The 20,478-nt window shown below is 42.0% G+C and overlaps 1 protein-coding gene and 1 non-coding gene across 4 annotated transcripts in view; one reads left to right on the top strand and one right to left on the bottom strand.

Annotated features, from left to right (window-relative positions):
- Positions 1-20,478, top strand: part of IGF2BP3 (insulin like growth factor 2 mRNA binding protein 3) — a 156,162-nt gene that overhangs the window by 62,095 nt on the left and 73,589 nt on the right. The window lies entirely within an intron of this gene.
- Positions 10,296-10,366, bottom strand: LOC111724917. Its single transcript, XR_002773125.1, has one exon. It is a non-coding gene; the product is annotated as a small nucleolar RNA SNORD65 (small nucleolar RNA).

Here is a 20,478-nt window from a genome sequence, read left to right as displayed (position 1 = left end):
GTTTTTTTTTTTTTTTTTTTTTTGGAGAGTATTACCCTGGGTAGAGTGCTGTGGTATTACAGCAACCTACTTTTGGGCTCAAGTGATCCTCTTGCCTCAGCCTCCCAAGTAACTAGGACGATAAGTGCCAGCCATGATGCCTGGCTAGTTGTTCTGTTTTAGTCTCGCTCTTGCTCAGGTTGTTCGTGAACTCCTGAATTTAAGCGGTCCATCTGCCTTGGCCTCCCAGAATGCTGGCATTACAGGTGGGAGCCACTGGGCCTGCCAGCTCTGTAGTTTTGGTTGATGCTTTTTATCAGGTTGAAAACATTCCTATTTTCTGACAAGCTATAAAATGAGTGAATGTTGGATTGCTTATATCTATCTGATTGAATACTGGATTATTTTATAATTTACCATAAAAATGGTAAATTGATACCATTTTTCTAGGCAATTATGATTGTTTTATTTTTGTGAATATTGAGTCAACTTTGCATTCATGTATTACTTGATTCAGTTTGCTGACATTTTTTGAAGATTTATTGTGTCTTTGTTCGTGAGGGATTTTTTTTTTTTTTTTGCATTGTCTTTGAATTTGTTATGTTGTTGGGAGAGTATGCTTATGTTTTTTGGAAGTAATTATGTTGAATTGGTGGTGTTACTTTAAATGTTTGATAGAATTTTGCCCATGGAACCACCCGACAATTTCTCCCTTGTGTGTGTTGTTTTGAGGTATTTTTTGTCTTTTTTTTTTTTTCCCCAAGCTCAAATTCAGTTCTTCAATGGTTATAGTACTTTTTTGGCTATCTCTTTCAAATCTTTTCAAAGAGGTGGTTCATTTCATTCAAGTTGCTGAATAGAGTTGCATGAAGTTCTGTAGCATTTCCTGATTATTCTTTAAATGTCTGTAGGGTCTGTAGTGATCTAGGTACTGGTAATATTTTTCTCTCTTTATTTTTTAAATCTGTCAGTCTTGCCAGTCTTCCGTTTTATTGATTACTAACATCGTAGAGTCACTTTCCTGACCACTTCCCTCTCCAGGATTTGATTAGTACTTGTTTCCTTCGGGCTTCCTTTTTTGGGTTCTCCAGCCAGAAAAGCTGGGGCCTGGGTACCCTGCTTGCCTGGTTGTGTACGCATCTAGGGCCGAGCGACAGGAGTAGAGGGGGGGAAAAAGGAATGAGGTTCAGACCGTCCCCTCAAAACCATAGCTCTTGCCATTTATATGTTTTAGGTGACCTTTTTCTGTGTTAAGTCTTCACCTGACTTCTGTCAGCATCCACAAATAACTTCCCGGTTACAAACTACCCTGAGTCCAGGCTGGGGCATAGCAGAGTGGGGAAAGGGGGAGGCAAATAAATCACGTTAGGTTCACCTGAACTTCAGAGTTCCCAATCCATCTGTTATTTATTTTTCAGAGCCTTCAAATTAGCTGCTTTGATTCAGAGATTCTGTCTGTATCTCATAAATGAATTCAGTGGGAGATAAAGGGCAGAGTGTGCCTACTGCATTTTACCTAGATCCAGAAGCTGGCATTAAAGTTTAAATTGTTTTTTTAAACATAGTTTTTGTTCTAAATTTTGAAAGAGGTGAGTTGATTCTTTTACTTAACTAGAATGGGATAACTACTCATAAGTAATTTGCTTTAAAGTTTTTTACTTGTGGATAACCTTTGTTTGAATTAAGGTTGAACAGGACCTTGTTGTCTTAAAAGATGTGTATTCATGCTGTCCATGTAATTCAGCACTAGAGATGTACATGGCCCATCTCTTAAAATTTAAGTGTATAAAAACCTTCACTTGTTGATCTTATTGCTTTCTACTTCTGATTTTAATGAACAATATGCAAGGTTAACAGAGGTTTAGAACAGTAAACCAATTGGCAATGGCAGGGCACTATTAATCTTGTTTCTAATTTTAATTCTGTTTCTAATTTTAGCATCAGCAGCAAGAAAGGCACGGGTTGCCTCAATACTAAGGGCGTTTTCCCTTCTTTGTGTTTTTGTTTTGCTGAATGGCCTACTTTGTCTTATTCCAAACAGAGTCTCACTATTCAGAGTTCCTTTTCATGAGGGGATGAGAAAGGCTGTAATTTACTGTGGCCCCCTAGCTGTCTAGTTAGGTATATATATCGTTTCATTATTTCTTGGCTTCCTGGCTGGTAGACCAAAGCCAAGTGTTTGTTAAGTATGGTTGGACTGATGGTGTGTGATGCTTTCAAAACTTGACCATCAACTCAGATAGATTCCTGTGTTCTTCTTGCTAGATTTTTTTTTTTCTTGGTCTAGTGCTTTTCTGTATTCAAACCCCCTGCCCTCTCACATGTGTCCCAGTATGGAAATTGTTTAATTAGCTTACTTTGATGGTAATGAATGTGATATTTCAGACTTTAAAACATGTATAGATTTGCCCATTTTAGTTCATTTTTGTGCTTACCCTTTGCATTCTACCTCTTGTTAATTTCCTCTGTAGGACTCTGCCTTTGAATTTTAGATAAATAGCACGTATGTGGGTTCTGCTGGTTATGGGCAGGACAATATGTGAACCTCTTCCGATGGGTTCTCCTTTGATTGTTACAGCTGGTCTTAGGTATAGGAAACAAACAGTGCTGAATGGGATTCTACCCAGGTAGCCTGACCCTAAAACCTCTTTCCTTAGGAACTACTGTATATAAAACATGTGTAGTTCTGCTATCCCAAATATTTGGAATTAATGATGATTTCTAATATCTCCTACAAGTCTATTTATGACTTTTAACACCAATTTTACCAGTGTGTTTTTATTCAGATTTATAATTTCCTCCTATGTAATGTCTCAATTACACTCTTGATATGAAATTCATAGAAAATATAACCTATGTATACATAAACATATAATTTAAAACATCAACGTGTAATATCCTAGTAATACCAGAAGGGAGATATAAAAGGGATATCATTTATACAAAACATTATTTCATTATATAAATACTTAACTATAATGAAGTAGTCAAGTGTTTATATCATGTGTAGAATAACCCTCAGTGGGCCAGTATTGGTGCTGGTATAGGAATGCTACATGGACAATTCAAAGTTGTGTTGCAGTCAGTTAAGTGATTTTCTATAGTGGTGATAAGCAGACCAAAATATATCTTGGTTTACATGGTTGTAGTGTTAGAAGATACAGTATATATGAGAATTGTACAGTAAATACTTTGTTAGGTTATAGGCTCAGATATAAATGGGCTTCTCCTGTATTTGAATGTATAAGACCTTCTAAAGTTGTACCAGACTGTACTGCCCATTTTGGGATGTATCTGTTCTCTCTGCCTGTCAGATGTCAATGAAGCCCCCTTCTCCTAACCTTAAAGGACCCACAGGATTTCTAAAACCACTCCCTTAAAGTTTGAAGGTTTCTCCATTGAGAATTACTGTTTGTTCTAAATCATTCTTTACTCAGCTATGTTGAAGGACCAGTTATTTTTAAATTTCTAATTGATCACTGACTTTTTATAAAAATACAATGAAAATAAGTTGGAAGAATGAAATTTTATTTTTTTCATTATTTATTTCAACCGATTCTTACTATGTTGCCCTCAGAGTGCTGTGGCGTCACCTCAAACTCTTGGGCTTAAATGATTCACTTGCCTCAGACTCCCAAGTAGCTGGGACTACAGGTGCCTGCCACAATACCTGGCTATTTTTGTCTTTTTTGTTGCAGTTGTCATTATTGTTTAGCTGGCCCAGGGCTGGGTTTGAACCTGCCAGCCTCGGTGCATGTGACTGATACTGTAACTACTGGGCTATGGGCGCCGAGCCAGAAGAATGAAATTTTAAAGTCAGCCAGAAAGGCAGACTCTGATTTTTATTTTTATTTTCTTTTTGAAACAGAGTCTCAGTAGAGTGCTATGGCATCATAACTCACAGCAACCTCAAATTCTTGGGCTCAAGCGATCCTCTTGGCTCCCAAGTACCTGGGACTATAGTCGCCCACTACAATGCTCAGCTAATTTTTTTTTTTTTTTAAATATTAGTAGAGATGGGGTCTCAATCTTGCTTAGGCTGATCTTGAACTCCCGAGCTCAGGCAATCCACCAGGCTTAGACTCCCAGAGTGCTGGAATCACAGTTATGAGCCAGCACCCACCCTGGACTCTGATTTTTTTTTTTCCCTCCTCCTATTTAGAGACAAAGTCTCACTCTTTTGCCTCCCAGGGAATGCAGTGGTATGAGCATAGCTCACTATCACGTTGACAACTCCTGGGTTCAAGTGATCCTTCTGCCTTGGCCTCTTGAGTACCTGGGACTACAGTCATGTACTACCATTCCTGGTTAACCTTTTATTATTGGGGAGGGGGAGCATGATGGAGTCTCATTATGTTGACCAAGTTAGTCTTGAATTCCTGGCCTCAAAGGATCCTCTTACCTTGACTTCCCAAAGTGCTGGAATTACAGGCATAAGCCACTACGTCTAGCTCTCTAATTTTTATTACTAGATTTAGCAGACATGAAGTCAATATCTATTTGCTATGCAGATTTCCAAATGCTTAATTTCTGCTTCTGAGATTGTGATGTAGTTTCTAATCTTCATCTCACTTTTTCTCTCCCTGCCATTACCCAGGATGACTCTCTCTCTATATATATATGTTTTGTTTTGTTTTTAAATTCTTTTTTTTATTTTTTTTTTTGAGACAGAGCCTCAAGCTGTCCCCCTGGGTAGAGTGCTGTGGCATTACAGCTCACAGCAACCTCCAACTCCTGGGCTCAAGCGAGTCTCTTGCCTCCGCCTCCCAAGTAGCTGGGACCACAGGCGCCCACCACAGCGCCCGGCTATTTTTTGGTTGTAGCCGTCATTGTTGTTTGGCGGGTCCGGGCTGGGGATTCGAACCCGCCACCTTAGGTGTACGTGGCTGGCGCCTTAGCCGGTTGAGCTATAGGCGCCGAGCCTGTTTTTAAATTCTTACCGTTGGAAGATTTGAGTTCGCTTTTTCCTTAGCCAAATGCTCAAAACGTTTTATTCCCAGTGGCATGTTATTTTATTTTTATTTTTATTTTTTTTTTTGAGACAGAGCCTCAAGCTGTCCCCCTGGGTAGAGTGCCGTGGCATTACAGCTCACAGCAACCTCCAACTCCTGGGCTCAAGCGAGTCTCTTGCCTCCGCCTCCCAAGTAGCTGGGACCACAGGCGCCCACCACAGCGCCCGGCTATTTTTTGGTTGTAGCCGTCATTGTTGTTTGGCGGGTCCGGGCTGGGGATTCGAACCCGCCACCTTAGGTGTACGTGGCTGGCGCCTTAGCCGGTTGAGCTATAGGCGCCGAGCCAGCATGTTATTTTCTATAAAAATTATTGTTTAATCATGGAAAGAAACCTTACTGCCTTTGCCATCGGGGATCCCTTTTTATGTATAATAGAAATTAACAATGTAGTTAACAAGCATAACTAAATTGTTGTTTTTCTTAAAGTGTGCGTTTTATTAGTGTGCTATATTTTTAGTGCTATCTTAAAGTGTGCTATATTTTTAGTTATTCCTGTAGATAATTCCTATAACAAAGCAGGAAGGGTCTTAGATCGCCGGACGTTTTATCAGTCTGCTGGTGCTGGTGGTGGGTGGACACCCCAGCAGGGACCTGCGGCTGCTTCTCCCCATGGGTCTGTGTGGAAAAGATAGTGAGACAGGGAGCACACTGCTCCACCAGTGACTGAATCCCAGATGCGCCTGGCATCTTTTCCTAAGTTTTGGTAACTCTGTATTAGCAGAACAATTGGGCGGGTCAGTGGGGACTTTTGTTTGTTTTTTTAATGCAGACCCTTCCTTCAATCATAGTTTAAAAATTAGGGTTTTTATGGCATTTTGAATATCTTTGGTCTTCTAACCGACTTAGTTCATGTGTAGCCATTATACTGGGATGGGTATGGTATGGTTGGCTTTGGTGTGTCTTTGTGTATTTACTGTTGGAGCCATGCACCGTCGTGAGGTGGCCTTTGAAGTTCTTGTGTGAGCTGGAAATGCTTGGCCTTCTGATATTTCTGAATTTTTGATGCATATAATAAAGACAGGTTGAAGGATGTGATTTTAATACACACCTTGCTTTATGAGGCTGGGTCAGCCTTAGAAAGGCCATCTTTATGATGCTGGTGTGGCAGAAATGGAACTTAGGGTGTGAAGAAGCATAGTGAGTCTCAGAATGTGTACCCAGGAGGAACAGCACAAGGCCTAAGTCTAAAGCTCCCTGCTTAAGATACAGCTCACAGACGTTTTTTTCTACTTTTAGAGTTGAGTTGTGTTAGAAATGAGATCATCTTAAGGTGGATTTACCTCTGTGTGTTCAGCAGAAATACACTTCCTTTCTGAACCTGTTTCATAAAAAAAGTAATATACTTTGGAGAACTATTTCACTGCATGACCTCCCATCCTTGAGAACTGGATATAGAAAACACAAATATTTCTTTCTTAAGTTATTAAGCTCCTATGTGCCTCTTAGGTGTCCTGAGAATGTATTTAAAGGTGCATACTTTTTTTTTTTCTTTTTGAGCCAGGCCTCAAGCTGTCACCCTGGGTAGAGTGCTGTGGCATCACAACTTGCAGCACCCTCCAACTTCTGGGCTCAAGTGAGTCTCTTGCCTCCGCCTCCCAAGTAGCTGGGATTACAGTTGCCCGCCACAATGCCCAGGTATTTTTTGGTTGCAACATCATTGTTGTTTGGCAGGCCCGGGCTAGATTCTAACCCGCCAGCTCAGGTGTATGTTGCTGGCACCTTAGCCACTCGAGCCACAGGCACTGAGCCTGAAGGTACATACTTTTTATGCCACATGTCCTCAATCACTGGCCAGTAAACTGGTCTGGTGTTGAACTAAAGATAAAACAACTTGTTCCAATGTTGGAGGAAAAACTACCTCCTCTGGCTCAGTGAGGGATGGTGTAGAAATGTGGTACCTTACTTAAGAATTTAAAAGTGATTTATTTTTTTATTTTTTTAAAAAGACAGAGTCTCACCTAGGCTAGAGTGCTGTGGCATCAACCTAGCTTACAACCAACTCAAACTCCGGGGTTCAAGTGATCCTCTTACCTCAGCCTCCCAGGTAGCTTGGACAATAGGTGCCCACCATAACACCATGTTTTCTATTTTTAGTAGAGGTGGGATCATGCTCTTCTCAGGCTGGTCTTGAATTCCTGAACTCAAGAGATCCTTCTGCCTCAGTCTCCCAAGGTGCTGGGACTACAAGCCAGGAGCAGAGGCTCTCACCTGTAATTCTGGGAAGACAGAGCCTCAAGCTGTCCCCCTGGGTAGAGTGCCATGGCATTACAGCTCACAGCAACCTCCAACTCCTGGGCTCAAGCAAGTCTCCTGCTTCTGCCTCCCAAGTAGCTGGGACTACAGGCGCCCGCCACAATGCCCGGCCATTTTTTGGTTGCAGCCATCATTGTTGTTTGGCGGGCCGGACTGGGGATTCGAACCCGCCACCTTAGGTGTATGTGGCTGGCACCTTAGCTGATTGAGCTACAGGCGCCGAGCCCATGGACCCAGCTTAAGTGATAATCACCATTATATGTTTTTATATTGCGATCTGTATCCTTTCACTTTTTGGGGGTGGAGGACAGGTGAATTATTCTTTTTCTTTTGGAGACAGAATCTCAAGCTGTTGCCCTGGGATGAGTGTTTTGGTATCATAGCTCACAGCAACCTCAAACTCTTGAGTTAAAGCTATTCTCTTGCCTCAGCCTCCCAAGTAGCTGGGACTATAGGTGACCGCCACAATGCCCAGCTATTTTTGTTTTTGCAGTGGTCATTGTTGTTCTAGCTGGCCCAGGCCAGGTTGGAACCTGCCAGCCTCGGTGTATGTGGCCAGCGCCCTACCCACTGAGCTACTGGCACCACCAGGTGAATTATTCTAAAGTGATTATTAAGGGATGACTAGCAGCATGTAAAATTTACATCCTAACATCAAACTAGAGGAGATGCATTCATGTCCTGTGGCTGCTGTAACAAATTGACCACAAACTTGGTGGCTTAAAGAAACGGAAGTTAATCTTTGTTCTAGAAGCCAGGAGTCAGAAATCGGTCTCTCATTGGGTTAAAGTCAAAGCCTGGCAGGGCTGGTTCCTTCTGGAAGCTCTAGGAGAGAAGCTGTTCCCTTCTCAGATTCTAGCTGGCTGCCTGCAGTTCTTGGCTTTTGTGGTCTCTTCCTCTATCTCCAAGTACATCACTCCATTCTCTGCTCTGCTGGGCTTTGCCTTCTTTTGCCTTCTCTGTGACCTGGATGCTTTCTGGACCTTTTCGTTAGAACCCTTGTGATTCTGTCAGGCCCACCTAAACTCAGTTACACTTGCAAAGTCTCCTTTGATATATGAAGTAACATTCAAGGATTAGTAGATATATTTGGAACCATAATTCACCTTGCCACCAGTGTAGTCAGTTCTCAGATGTCAAATAAATGGTCATAGGGCCATAACCTTAAGAGTGAGGCCTCTAATCACAGGAATATACATTAAGGTAAAATTCTTTAGACCCTAGAGGAATTGCTGTGCAGATTACATCTTGTCATTTTGCATAGAGGACGCAGCATTCCTATGAGGTAACATAGGGTAGATAGAATTAGGGATGTGTTGCTGTGAGACAATTGCACCATGGGAACTGAGCTGGTTTAGTGTCAGCCTCACAGTCGCTGGCTTGACTCTGAGCTGCTGAGTCCAGCCCCGCCCCTGTCCTTGCTGCTTCCTCTTCAGAAGCCTTCTCAGCATTGATCTGTGTGCCTACTGTGTGCTAAAGGAGAGTCTGCTGCAGGAGGCAGCTTTGATGTCTATGTAAATAAGCTTCTCTAAGCACAAAACAGATTCTTCCTGGCTCTGATGGTCACTAAATGTTTCCAAGGCCTTGGTTACTCTTCATATAAATCTAGAGATGTGTTTTCATGCATATAAGGCAGATGTGGTAGGATTCCTGTGTCTGAGTATTGAGCAGTGGAAAAGCTCAGTGGGAATTTTGAAGGCAGCTGCTTTTGGCTGTGAGACTTTGGGGAAAGGTGGCTTAACCGTGGAGATCCCCTTTTGCCTCTGCGAAAAGGGGATTAACAGTAAAGTCCTTTCAGGGTCACGGTGAGAACCAGCAAATAAGACAAATCTCCTTCTACCTCCCGCAGGCATGTGTATCATGAGCTAATAAAACTTTTTTTTTTGTGTGTGTGTGTGTGTGGAGACAGAGTTTCATTTTATCGTCCTCTGTAGAGTGCTGTGGCAGCTCACAGCAACCTCCAGCTCCTGGGCTTAGGCGATTCTCATGCCTCAGCCTCCTGAGTAGCTGGGACTACAGGCGCCCGCCACAATGCCTGGCTATTTTTTGGTTTCAGTTTGGCTGGTGCCAGGTCTGAACCTGCCACCTTTGGTATATGGGGCGGCGCCCTACCCACTGAGCCACAGGCACCAGTCGCCACCCCCCCTTTTTTTGTTTGTTTTAGACTTTTTTTCTGTTGCCCTGGGTAGAGTGCCTTGGCGTCATCATAGTTTACAAAAACCTCAAACTCTTGGGCTCAAGTGATCCTTTTGCCTCAGCCTCCTGAGTAGCCTGGAACTAGAGACCCTGCCACAATGCTGGCTAGTTTTTCTATTTTTAGTGGAGACGGGCTCTTGGGCTCTTGTTCTTGCTCCGGCTGGTCTGGAACTCCTGAACTCAAGCAATCCACCCACCTCAGCCTCCCAGGGTGTTAGGATTATAGGTGTGAGTCATGGCACCTGGCCTCATAAACTTTTCTTCAGGGCATTTGTGCTTTTGCTGAAATTGTCATGCCCTGTGCTCTACTATTGTGAAGTGTTTTATTTCTTCAGACCCATCGGTCTCTTAATTTTAGGGCTTTTTTTTGCACACATACTGTCTCTGCCAAGAATCCATTTGCCCTTTTCTGTCTGTCTTAATTCCTAATAATTCTTTGTCTTTCAATTTAGATGTCATTTCTGCTATACCTGGATTAGGCATCTCTCCTATATTCCTCCCTACTTAGCACTGTGGTAGCACTTTGTACTCTGCTTCTCTCTCTCAATTTCTTTCTTCTTTTTTTTTAGACAGAGTCCACTTGGTCTCCCTTGGTAAAGTGCCATGGCATCTTAGCTCATAACAACCTCAAACTCCTGGGTTCAAGTGATCCACTTTCCTCAGCTTCCCAAGTAGCTGGTACTATAGGCACCTGCCACAATGCCTGGCTCTTTTTTTTTTTTTTTTTTTTAAGAGACGGAGTCTCACTCTGGCTGGTCTTGAACTTGTGACCTTAGGCAGTCCACTCACCTCAGCCTCCCAAGTGCTGGGATTACAATCGTGAGCCACCGCACCCGGCCTCAATTTTTTGTTTTTCTTCAGAAAACTGTAGGTTTACCACTATAATCTGCCAGTAATTCCAGCTATTTGGGGTGATTTCATCATTTGTCTTTCGAGATTGGGTCTCACTCTGTTGCCCAAAGCTGTGATACAGTGGCCTCATCACAGCTCACCACAGCCTTGAGCTTGTGGGCTCATGTGATCCTCTTGCCTTAGCTTCCTGAGTAATTGAGACTTTGGTCATGTGCCACCATATTCAACTAATTGTTCTTTTCTCTCTTTCTCTCTCTCTCTCTTCTTTCTTGTTGGGGGTGGTGGGACAAATGCAATGTCCCAGGCATTGCATTTTATTGATGTAGAAATCAATTACTTGCCCTACTTTTTTTTTTTTTTTTTAACATTTTGAGATTTTTTTGTTTGTGTTTTTAAATTTTTTTGGTGGAGGCAAATGGAAATCTTGGTGCAAGCTATATTGGCCCTTCACTAGCAGGGATCAGGTGTTTTGGAAAATATCTTACAGGTATTTTGTCTTGATTTGGTTGCTTGTTTTAAGGTTTTGAGTAGTTCTGGCCTATTTTTTTTTTTTTTAGTTAGGCTTTGTGATAGTATAATATTCAGTGTTATATTTTGGGAGATGCTCAATTTCTCTTTTTTTTAAAAAGGAAAACTGTAGAGTGTAGTGTTGAAGCACTGAGCCTCTAAGAAGTCAGAGGCATCGGTGAATGATGCTCCTTGTGACTGTAATTGAGCAGGCTGCGCCCCCAGATGCCAGCCTCATTTTGGTGGATTAATGCTAAGCTCTTCTGAACTCACACCCATCATTAGTCCCTGTTCTCCTTTCTCAGCAAGTCTGATGCCCATCAACTCCGAGCATACTGTGTGTACTTTCAATATTCCCGTATTGTTTTACACTACTTGAAGTTGCCCAGCTGAACAAATATTTCTGATTTCAAATAATCTACACGATTTCTTTCCCATAAAAGACATGACTTCATCATGTTAGTTTCTTTCTTGCTTGACTAAACATGGGCAAGCCTTTCATCAGCCACAGCTTTGTTTCTGTATGGTAGGAATTTTATCCTGACTTGCGGTTTAATGTTTGTTTAAAAAGAGGACCTTTGTTCATATGTTCCCCTCTGCTGCTAGAGACAGAGCTTTGGACTATGATACAGCCTGTGTAACTTCTTACTGACTACGTTTGGCCTGATGTTGTCTGCTACTGAGCTTAAGGGTCAGACCTTACCTTACTGTGTATTTTTAGAATATTAACTTTACCACTGACTTCATAACAATGTAACTCTTAATTTCCCCCGGCTTTATTTTTCTCTCAAACATTTTTAAAAATCTTAATTTTTAAGTAGCTTCATACCTCTGAGAAATTTTTCTGTAGCTAAGACTTTAACGGGTGGACTAGATCTCCTTTAGAAACCTGTAATTCATTAGTTTTTTTAAAAAAATCACATGACTTATGCGCACATGAAAAATTATAAGTGCATAAGATGTATATTTATCAAATAGTCTTGAAAAGCACATGGATTTGTAAACCTCTTGTAATAACTTGGTGGCCTCTCGAGAATGCAGCCCCTTGATTAAGGGTCCCTGCTGGGAATCTGTGGTACTTGCTTTGCCCTTTTCCTTCCATAGCAGGAGGGGCTCTTGCTGCTGAGCCTAGATAAAGCCTCAATCCCTCTTACACTGCTCTCCAGATACTCACAGCCAGTTATTTGCAGCTGGCCTGCAGTATGAACGTCATTGGCTGCCTTGTGCTAGATCTTTTTTTTTTTTTTTTTTTTTTTTTTTTTGAGACAGCCTCAAGCTGTCGCCCTAGTAGAATGCTGTGGCATCACAGCTCACAGCAACCTCCAATTCCTGGGCTTAAGCAATTTTCTTGCCTCAGCCTTCCAAGTAGCTGGGACTTCAGGCCACAGCGCCCGGCTATTTTTTGGTTGCAGTTGTCGTCGTTTGGTGGGCCCAGACTGGATTCGAACCCGCCAGCTCTGGTGTATATGGCTGGAGCCTTAGCCACTTCAGCCACACGGGCTGAACCTAGATGATCTTTTAAGAACCTGTCCATTTCAACTTTCATTAAGTTCTGCCCTCTTGAGAATACAAAAGTCCTCCCAACATGTGAAGAGAACACATTTAGGTGGAACATGGCTTATTTCAGAGAAATCTTTCTAGATCACTCACCTGTTCCTCCTGGGTTCTAATGCTCTGACCCTTTATGGTTTGTTTCTCTCTGGGGACAAAGTCTCTGTGTCTCTTCTTTGTTGTGGTTTTTGTTATTTTTAAAAAAGAGACAGGGACTCCCTGTGTTACCCAGGCTAGAGTACAGTGGCACCATCATAGCTCACTGCAGCTTCAAACTCCTGGGCTTATGTTGTCCTCCTGCATCAGCCTCCCAAGGAGCTCAGATTGTAGGCACACGCCACCATGCCCAGCTATAGGCTGAGAACTCAGCGTGGTATTCCCTAGGGATCTGAACTGTGCTTATTGTAGTGTAGAATCTTAACTCTCTTTGACATTTGTTCAATGAATGGAAGTTTACTTTCCCATATTCTCTCAGGATGAGACTGTCATTGATTGTAATTGAACTAGCTTGTAGCTATTAAGAATTTTAAAGTGTCATTGAGTTACATAATAAAAGGTATGTGTGAAAGGAAGCTTTTGAGAATGAAAGAACTGACTTTGTTCTTGTTTGGCACTAGCATGAAGGACTGGTCTGGTGATCAGTGGGAAGGTGGTGCCTCTTTCTGTAAGGCAAGCAAGGGTCCTTCTAGAAGGTCACTCCAGTAGGGAGAAGACTTCCTGAGATTGAGTGACAGACAGCAAGTTCTTGGTTATAGAATCCAGGTAGGGTTAATTCTGAGAGAAGTGATGAGACTTGCTAATTACCCTATGTGGAAATGACCATTTAAGGAGTTCACTTCAATTGTAATTAACTGGTTTTTTCATTTTCTTTAAAAAGAAACAGGATCTCACTCTGCCTCCTGAGTAGCTAGGACTGCAGGTAGAGATGAGGTCTTGCTATGTTGCCCTGGTTTATCTCAAACTCATAATCTAAAGGGATCCTCCCAAGTGTGCCTCCCAAAACACTGAGATTATAGGCCTGAGCCACTTCACCTGGCCTTAATTTTAAATTAGAAACGTGGCTGGGCATGGTGGCTCTCGCTTGTAATCCTAGCACTCTGGAAGGCTGAGGCAGGTGGATAGCCTGAGCAAGACCCCGGCTCTAGAAAAAACTAGCTGGACATCATGGTAGGCACTTACAGTCCCAGCTACTTGGGAGGCTGAGGCAAGCGGATCGCTTGAGCCCAAGACTTTGAGGTTGCTGTGAGCTATTATGCCCCAGTATTCTACCAAGGACGTGGAGTGAGGCTCTGTCTCAAAAAAGAAACGAAATTAGGAATGTTTCGTATTTATTATAGAAAATAGCAAAAGATGGTAACCATTAATAGCTGTGTAATTTTTTTGATCTATATATAAGATAAACTAATTAATTGCCCTTGTTTCTCATTTTTCCCCCTCCAGAAATGGTTTTCCAGTTGTGGCAGCACCACTCACTGAATTGGCCTTTCTTCAAACTCAGCTTTTGTGTTATCTAGGACTCTGACGAGTTCGCAGAAGTGTTGCCTCCCTTCCTTCCCCTTCCCTCCCCTCTTTTTTTGTGAGACAGAGTCTCGAGCTGTTGCCCTGGGTAGAGTGCTCTGCCGTCATAGCTCACAGCAACCTCTAACTTGGGGCCAAGCAATCCTCTGGCCTCAGTTTTTCTATTCTTAGTAGAGATGAGGTCTTGCTTTTGCTCAGGCTGGTCTTGAACTTGTGAGCTCAAGCAATCTGCCCTCCTCGGCCTCCCAGAGTGCTAGGGGTACAGGCCTGAGCCACTGTACCAAGCCCTTTGGTCATCTGAGGCTTAGCCACACTTGGGCAAGTCTTGGTTAGTCAGGCTTAGTGAGGAAGGCACGAAGTGTTCTGCTCTTTTCTTGGCCACATCTGTCGTGCCATGGCTGTACTAACCATCTGTGTACAGCAGATGTAGAGAAGAGCAATTTTGTCCTTCTTTTTCTTTCTCCTCTACTCCAATCATTTCCAGTCTTAACATACTTTTGTAGGCTGGCTGTGCTGGTTAGGGTTGGTAGCAGATTTGTTTGTGTACCATATTGTTTCTTGAATTTGATGTATTGCAGAGTGAGGGGCTGGGCGCAGTGGCTCATGCCTATAATCCCAGCACTCTGGGAGCCTTAGGCAGGGGATTGCCTGAGTTCAGGAGTTTCATCAAGAGTGATCTTGATCAAGAGCTGATCAAGAGTGAGACCCTGCCTCTACTGAAAATAGAAAAACTAGCTGGGTGTTATGGTGGGCACCTGTAGTCCCAGCTCCTTGGAAGGCTGAGGCAAGAGGATCTCAAATCCAAGAGTTTGAGGTTGCCATGAGCTGTGATGCCACGTTGCTCTACTGAGGGTGACAAAATGAGACTGTCTCAAAAAAAAAAAAGTGAGGGCTAGAAGTGGTGGTTAGTGAATATTATTCACATCTATAAACAGTAGCATTCCTTCTCTTGGCTTCAAGTACTTGTTCATCTTGATTTTCTTAGTCTGCCTTCTGTATATTAGAATTTATACAACCAGGTGTGTGCTGGCTCGTCTACAGGCAGCTGTATCAGTGCTTTTTATGGCCACTTTTTTTCCCCAGCCGACAGTAACAGTTTATAGACAGAAAAACTTTTTTCTTTGTAATCTTTTGGTTAAAACATTTCTCGGAGATTATTCTGCCTTGCTTCAGTGGTATTTGTTTCTAAGGAAGGCATTTGTACTACCCGAGTCATTGTAATAAAAGTCCCAGTTTCGTGTTTTCGTTTGGGCCTTAGTTCCGAAGAAGTTAATAATTGGTTTCCAGAAATAGGTCAAAATGTCTGAATGTCTTTAAAAACCCATCATGACGGTTACAGTTGTCTTTGCACCTCTGGAAAGTAAGAGTATCATGGAGGGGTTCAGACTGTGTCATAGCCATAAAATTGAGATTTCCCCCCCAAACAGCAACAACAAATCTAAGGTGGCAGAAGCAGTTGTGAAGTTGTTAAGAGTTCCTTCTAAAAATGAAAGTTTTGAGCCCTATATAACTGTGCCTTTGGCTTCTTGGTGCTGTACACACATAGCCCATGAGGAAGGGGGGTGAGAGATAATGGTAGTTGTGCCATTACAGGTTGGTATTTAATTCTAGCTGGTGTTTGTTTTGTTTTTGTTTTTTTGAGTCAGTCTCACTCTGTGAGACTGTGCCCTGGGTAGAGTGCCGTGGTGTCACCACAGCTCACAGTAAAACTATTGGGCTCAAGTGATCCTCTTGCCTCAGCCTCCCTGAGTAGGTGGGACTACAGGTGTGTACCACAACTCCCAGCTAGTTTTTCCATTTTTTAGTAGACATGGGGTCTCATTCTTGCTCAGGCATATCTTGAACTCCTGAGCTCAAGTAGTCCATCCACCTCAGCCTCTCAGACTGCTAGGATTATCAGCGTGAACCACCACGTCCAGCCTCTACCTGGTACTTGAGGGATTTCATTGATGTGTCAGAGTGGGAGGCCATGGGGTAGGGTTTCCTGCTATCTGAATTTTTATCTAGGTACTTCCGATAGAGGTGCAGTGGTTTTCCCCAGTCAATCTAGTGATACTTACTGTTTGCTTGCCTGTAGCTCAATAGCTTTACCTATAATCTTGTCCTGGTCAGTCAAAGGTCATGATTCTTGTTTAGTTGGCATTTGGGTTTTGAACAAATGTCTTTTCCAGAAACGTCAGTTAAAGAATGACGTTAAGTGTACCTCTTCCCACTGCTCCCTATTAACAGTAATACATGGACATGGAATTAAATTTGGAGAGTGAAGTCCGTAAATGTTCGGTGTATTACCTTCATGCTTCTACAGATATGCACGCACACAGAATTAGCAGATCAGCATCTTAGGCCTTAATGTTAAACAAACTGTTGTAGAAATTTTATGTTGCTATATTATTTCTCCCACTGGTGGACAAGACAGATTGTTTACCCATAACCTCCCCAGCAATACTCAATGTCAAAATAATGCAAAATCTTAACAAATGTTGTCTGTAAAAGCTGGTGTTATTTCACTTGGGGTTTTTTGCCTCTGACCAATAGTGACATTTTAAAATGTGTACTGGCCATTTGTCTGTGTCCACCAGCTCTGTTTGTGGCTCCTTCTATGTGTGTATATCTGAAAATGTTCTTAACACTTTTGGACAAACAGTAGTTACAGTGTGTTGATTAAAGATTTATCATCAGATTTTTTTTTCCCACCTGTGTAGGCTTATAGTTTTTTTTAAGTACTAATCATATAGCATGTAATTCAGTTTCCTGCGTTTATTTTTCTCACCTAATCCTTTTCTCTTGTCAAACATTGGGAGTAATTCTCTTTTTTTTATTGAGTTATAACAAGTTAAGCCATATTAGTAGGTCTTTTGTTTTTAACAGCTTTCTTGAAGGATTGACATATAGCGAACTATGATCTTTAAAGTGTACAGCTCTTTCAGCTTTGACATAAGGGTACACCTGTGAAAGCACCCCACAGGAAAAAAGTGAGCCTGCCTGCTGCTGCCCGAAGGTTCCTTGTGACTGTCTCTATAACTTTCTGCCCCTCCCTCAAGCAACTGTTGCCCTGCTTTCTATCATTACAGTTTGCAGTGTCTGGGGTTTTATATAAAAAGTTGTAGAATAAGTGCTCTTGGTCTATTTGCTTTGAGTCAGCATAATTATTTAAAGATTTACCTGTGTTGTGTGAATCAATGATTCATTCTTTTTCACAGCTGAGTAGTATTCCATTAGGTGTATGTTCTACAGTTTACCTGCTTCCCTGTTGATGGACATTTGGGTTGTTTTTCGTTTTTGCCTATTACAAATAAAGTTGTTTGAACGTTTATGTGTAGGTCTTTATGTGGATATATGCAACCTCAAACTCTTGGGCTTAAGCTAGTCTCTTGCCTCAGTTCTCCCCTACCTCCCCATTTTTAGTAGAGACAAGGTTTCACTCTTGGTCAGGCTGGTCTTCAACTCAGGAGCTCAAGCAATCCACCCTCCTTGGCTTCCCAGAGCATTCGGTAGGATTACACATGTGAGCCACCACGCTAGACCTGATCTATTTTTGGAGAGACCCATTCAAACCCCCAGAGTTAGTTAGTACAGAGATTCTGGCTAAAGGCAGAAACTTCTAAGAATGAAGCTACCATAAATCTTCTGGGGGAGGGAGGGATTTACTGGCCTGAAAAAAGTTGTAGAAGACCATTTCTACCAGTGCCAATGAACTTTTCACACCTTCTCTCCCATTTCTCTCAAAACCCATTTTCTCCTAATAGTGGCCATTTCTTCCTTCTGTCCCCTGGTTAGTTAGGTATATACTCCCACCTCCAGCTGTTTAGGGGAGTTGCTGCTGCTTCTGTGAACTCCCTTATACATATGCAAAATGTGTCTTGTAGTTGAATTGTAGGCCCTCCATGACTGACCCTAAGTTGGTAAAAAGAAACTTCCCCCACCCCCCACAGTTTTCATTTCTCTTGGGTAAATATTTAGGAGTAGAATAGCTGGTTCAGAAGGTCAGTATGTTTAATGTTTTAAGAAACTTCCAAACTATTTTTCAAAGTAGTTGTACTATTATGTTCTCACCAGCATGTCCAGTCCTTAACAACATTAGATATTTTAATTTTAGCCATTTTAATAGATGTGGGGTATCTCATTTTGTATGTGTCTATAGCAGCTTTAGTGAGATACATACCAAGTGGCTTCTTTCACTTAGTGTAATGTTCTCAAGGTTCCTCTGTGTGTGTGTGTGTGTGTGTGTGTGTGTGTGTGTGTGTTAAGAGACCTTTCTATTTTAGAATAGCTTTAGATTTTCTCTTCTTTTTTTTTTTTTTTTTTTTGAGACAGAGCCTCAAGCTATCCCCCTAGTAGAGTGCTGTGGCATCACAGCTCACAGCAACCTCCAACTCCTGGGCTCAAGTGATTCTCCTGCCTCCACCTCCCAAGTAGCTGGGACTACAGGTGCCTGCCACAACGCTCAGCTATTTGCAGCCATCATTGTTGTTTGGCGGGCCCAGGCTGGATTCGAACCTGCCACCTTAGATGTATGTGGCTGGCGCCTTAGCCACTTGAGCCACAGGCACTGAACCAGAATAGCTATAGATTAATAGGGAAATTGCAAAGATAGAGTTCATATATGCCTTAGATCTAGGCTCCTTTTATTAACCTCATACCTTATTATGGCATATTTGTCGCAGTTAATGAACCAACATTGTTTTGTGGTTTATGATGAACCAAAGTCTATACTTAGATTTCCTTAGTTCTTACCCAATGTCTTGGGTAGGATCCTGGACAGATAAAGGATACTACGTTATATTTAGTTGTTATGTCTCCTTTGGTTCCTTTTGACTGTCAGTTTCTTAAACTCTGTTTTTGATGACCTTGACAATTTAGAGGAATGTTGATCAGGTATTTTGTAGAATAATCCTCAGTTGGGACTTGTCTGAAGCTTTTCTCCTGGTGATTCTGGGTTTATAGGTTTTGATGAGGAAGACCTCAGAGGTAAAATATCATGCTGATTACATCACATTAGCATTGATACTGACCTTGATCACCTGGATGCAACAGTGTCTGTTAGACTGCTCCACTATAAAGCTACTACACCTCCCTCCCTTTCTGTACTGTTTGGAAGTCGCTACACACAACCCACATTTAAGAAGTGAGTTGTGTTCTGCCGCCTTAAGGTTGTAATATCTATGTAAACCTTTGGAAGTTTCCATGGAGATTTGTCAGATCTTCCCTGTTTCAATCATTTGGACTCATGGGTTTTTATTTTTTACCTTGGGTCATAGTTCAGTGCTGCTTTATTTTGCTGTTTAGATTGTTCCAGCTTCGGTTGTAGAGAGCTTTTGGTTGGCTCCTGTGTCCCTTTGGTACCCACTTCAGTGTATATATGTGTGTGTTTTTATATATAGGGTTTTTTCCCCCCTTTATGAATACTTCTTTCTTTATGGTATTGGAAAATATTCCAGGATCATTTTGTAGAATATCTACTCCGGTCTGTGAATTAGCAATCTCTCTAAGGAGCTTTGTTTCTTTTACTGTGAGAAATCAAGGTCTGGGCTCTAGATGTGACCCTTGCTGCTGGGTTATCATTGCTTTTAGGGTCTCTCAACTGACAGAGGAAGGAAATATCTTTAAGTAGATCTGTGTATAACCATCTGTAGCTATACTAAGCTAAACATGATTTTATACTGATACTTCTTCTTTTTTTTTTTTTTTTGGCTAAACAATATTCCATTGTGTGGCCCATGTTTTATTTACCCATTTATCGATTAGTGGACATTTGGGTTGTTTCTACTTCTGGGCTGTGAACAGTGCTGCTGTAAATACTTGTGTACAAGTTTTTGAGTCAGCGTGTGTTCAATTCCCTGGATAGACCTAGTGGAGCAATTCCTGATGGAATTACTGAGTCATGGTGGGGTAACTTTATGGTTAATATTTTGAGGAACTGCCAAACTTTTCCAAAGTGGCTGCATCACTTTACAGTCCTACTAGTATTGAATGAGGGTTCCCATTTATACACTTTTTTTTTTTTTTTTTTTTTTGGAGACAGTCTCACTCTGTTGCCCAGGCTAGAGTGCTAGGGTATTAGCCTAACCCACAGCTACCTTAAGCTCCTGCGCTCAAGCGATCCTTCTGCCTCTGCCTCTGGAGTAGCTGGGACTATAAATATGCATCACAATGCCCAGCTAGTTTTTCTATTAGTAGAGAACAGGGCCTTGCTCTTGCTGAGGCAGGTCTCCCACTTCTGAATTAAACAGATCCTCCTGCCTCAGCTTCCCAAAGTATTTCTGCATATTCTTACCAAGACTTACTTTGTCTGTCTTTTGATTTTGGCCATCCTAGAAGGCATGATACGTTACCTTACAGTGTTGAATATCTTTAAGTGTCTATTTGCTATCCAGACATTACCCATGTACGTATATTGAGTGATGAGTCTTGTTAAAATCTTTTGAATGTGTTAACATTGTTTTTTTCTGTCATAGTTTTGAGGTTTCCTTGTGTTATTTATTTTGAGGTAGCGTCTCACGCTGTCACTTTGAGTAGAATGCTATGGCGTCACAGCTCACAGCAACCTCAAACTCTTGGGCTTAAGCGATTCTCTTGCCTCAGCCTCCCAAGTAGCTGGGACTACAGGTAC

This window comes from Otolemur garnettii, unplaced genomic scaffold, assembly GCF_000181295.1.
Source record: "Otolemur garnettii isolate 467f Iridium unplaced genomic scaffold, OtoGar3 scaffold00028, whole genome shotgun sequence".
NCBI lineage: Eukaryota > Metazoa > Chordata > Mammalia > Primates > Galagidae > Otolemur > Otolemur garnettii.
This window is presented reverse-complemented; position numbering and strand designations above follow the sequence as displayed.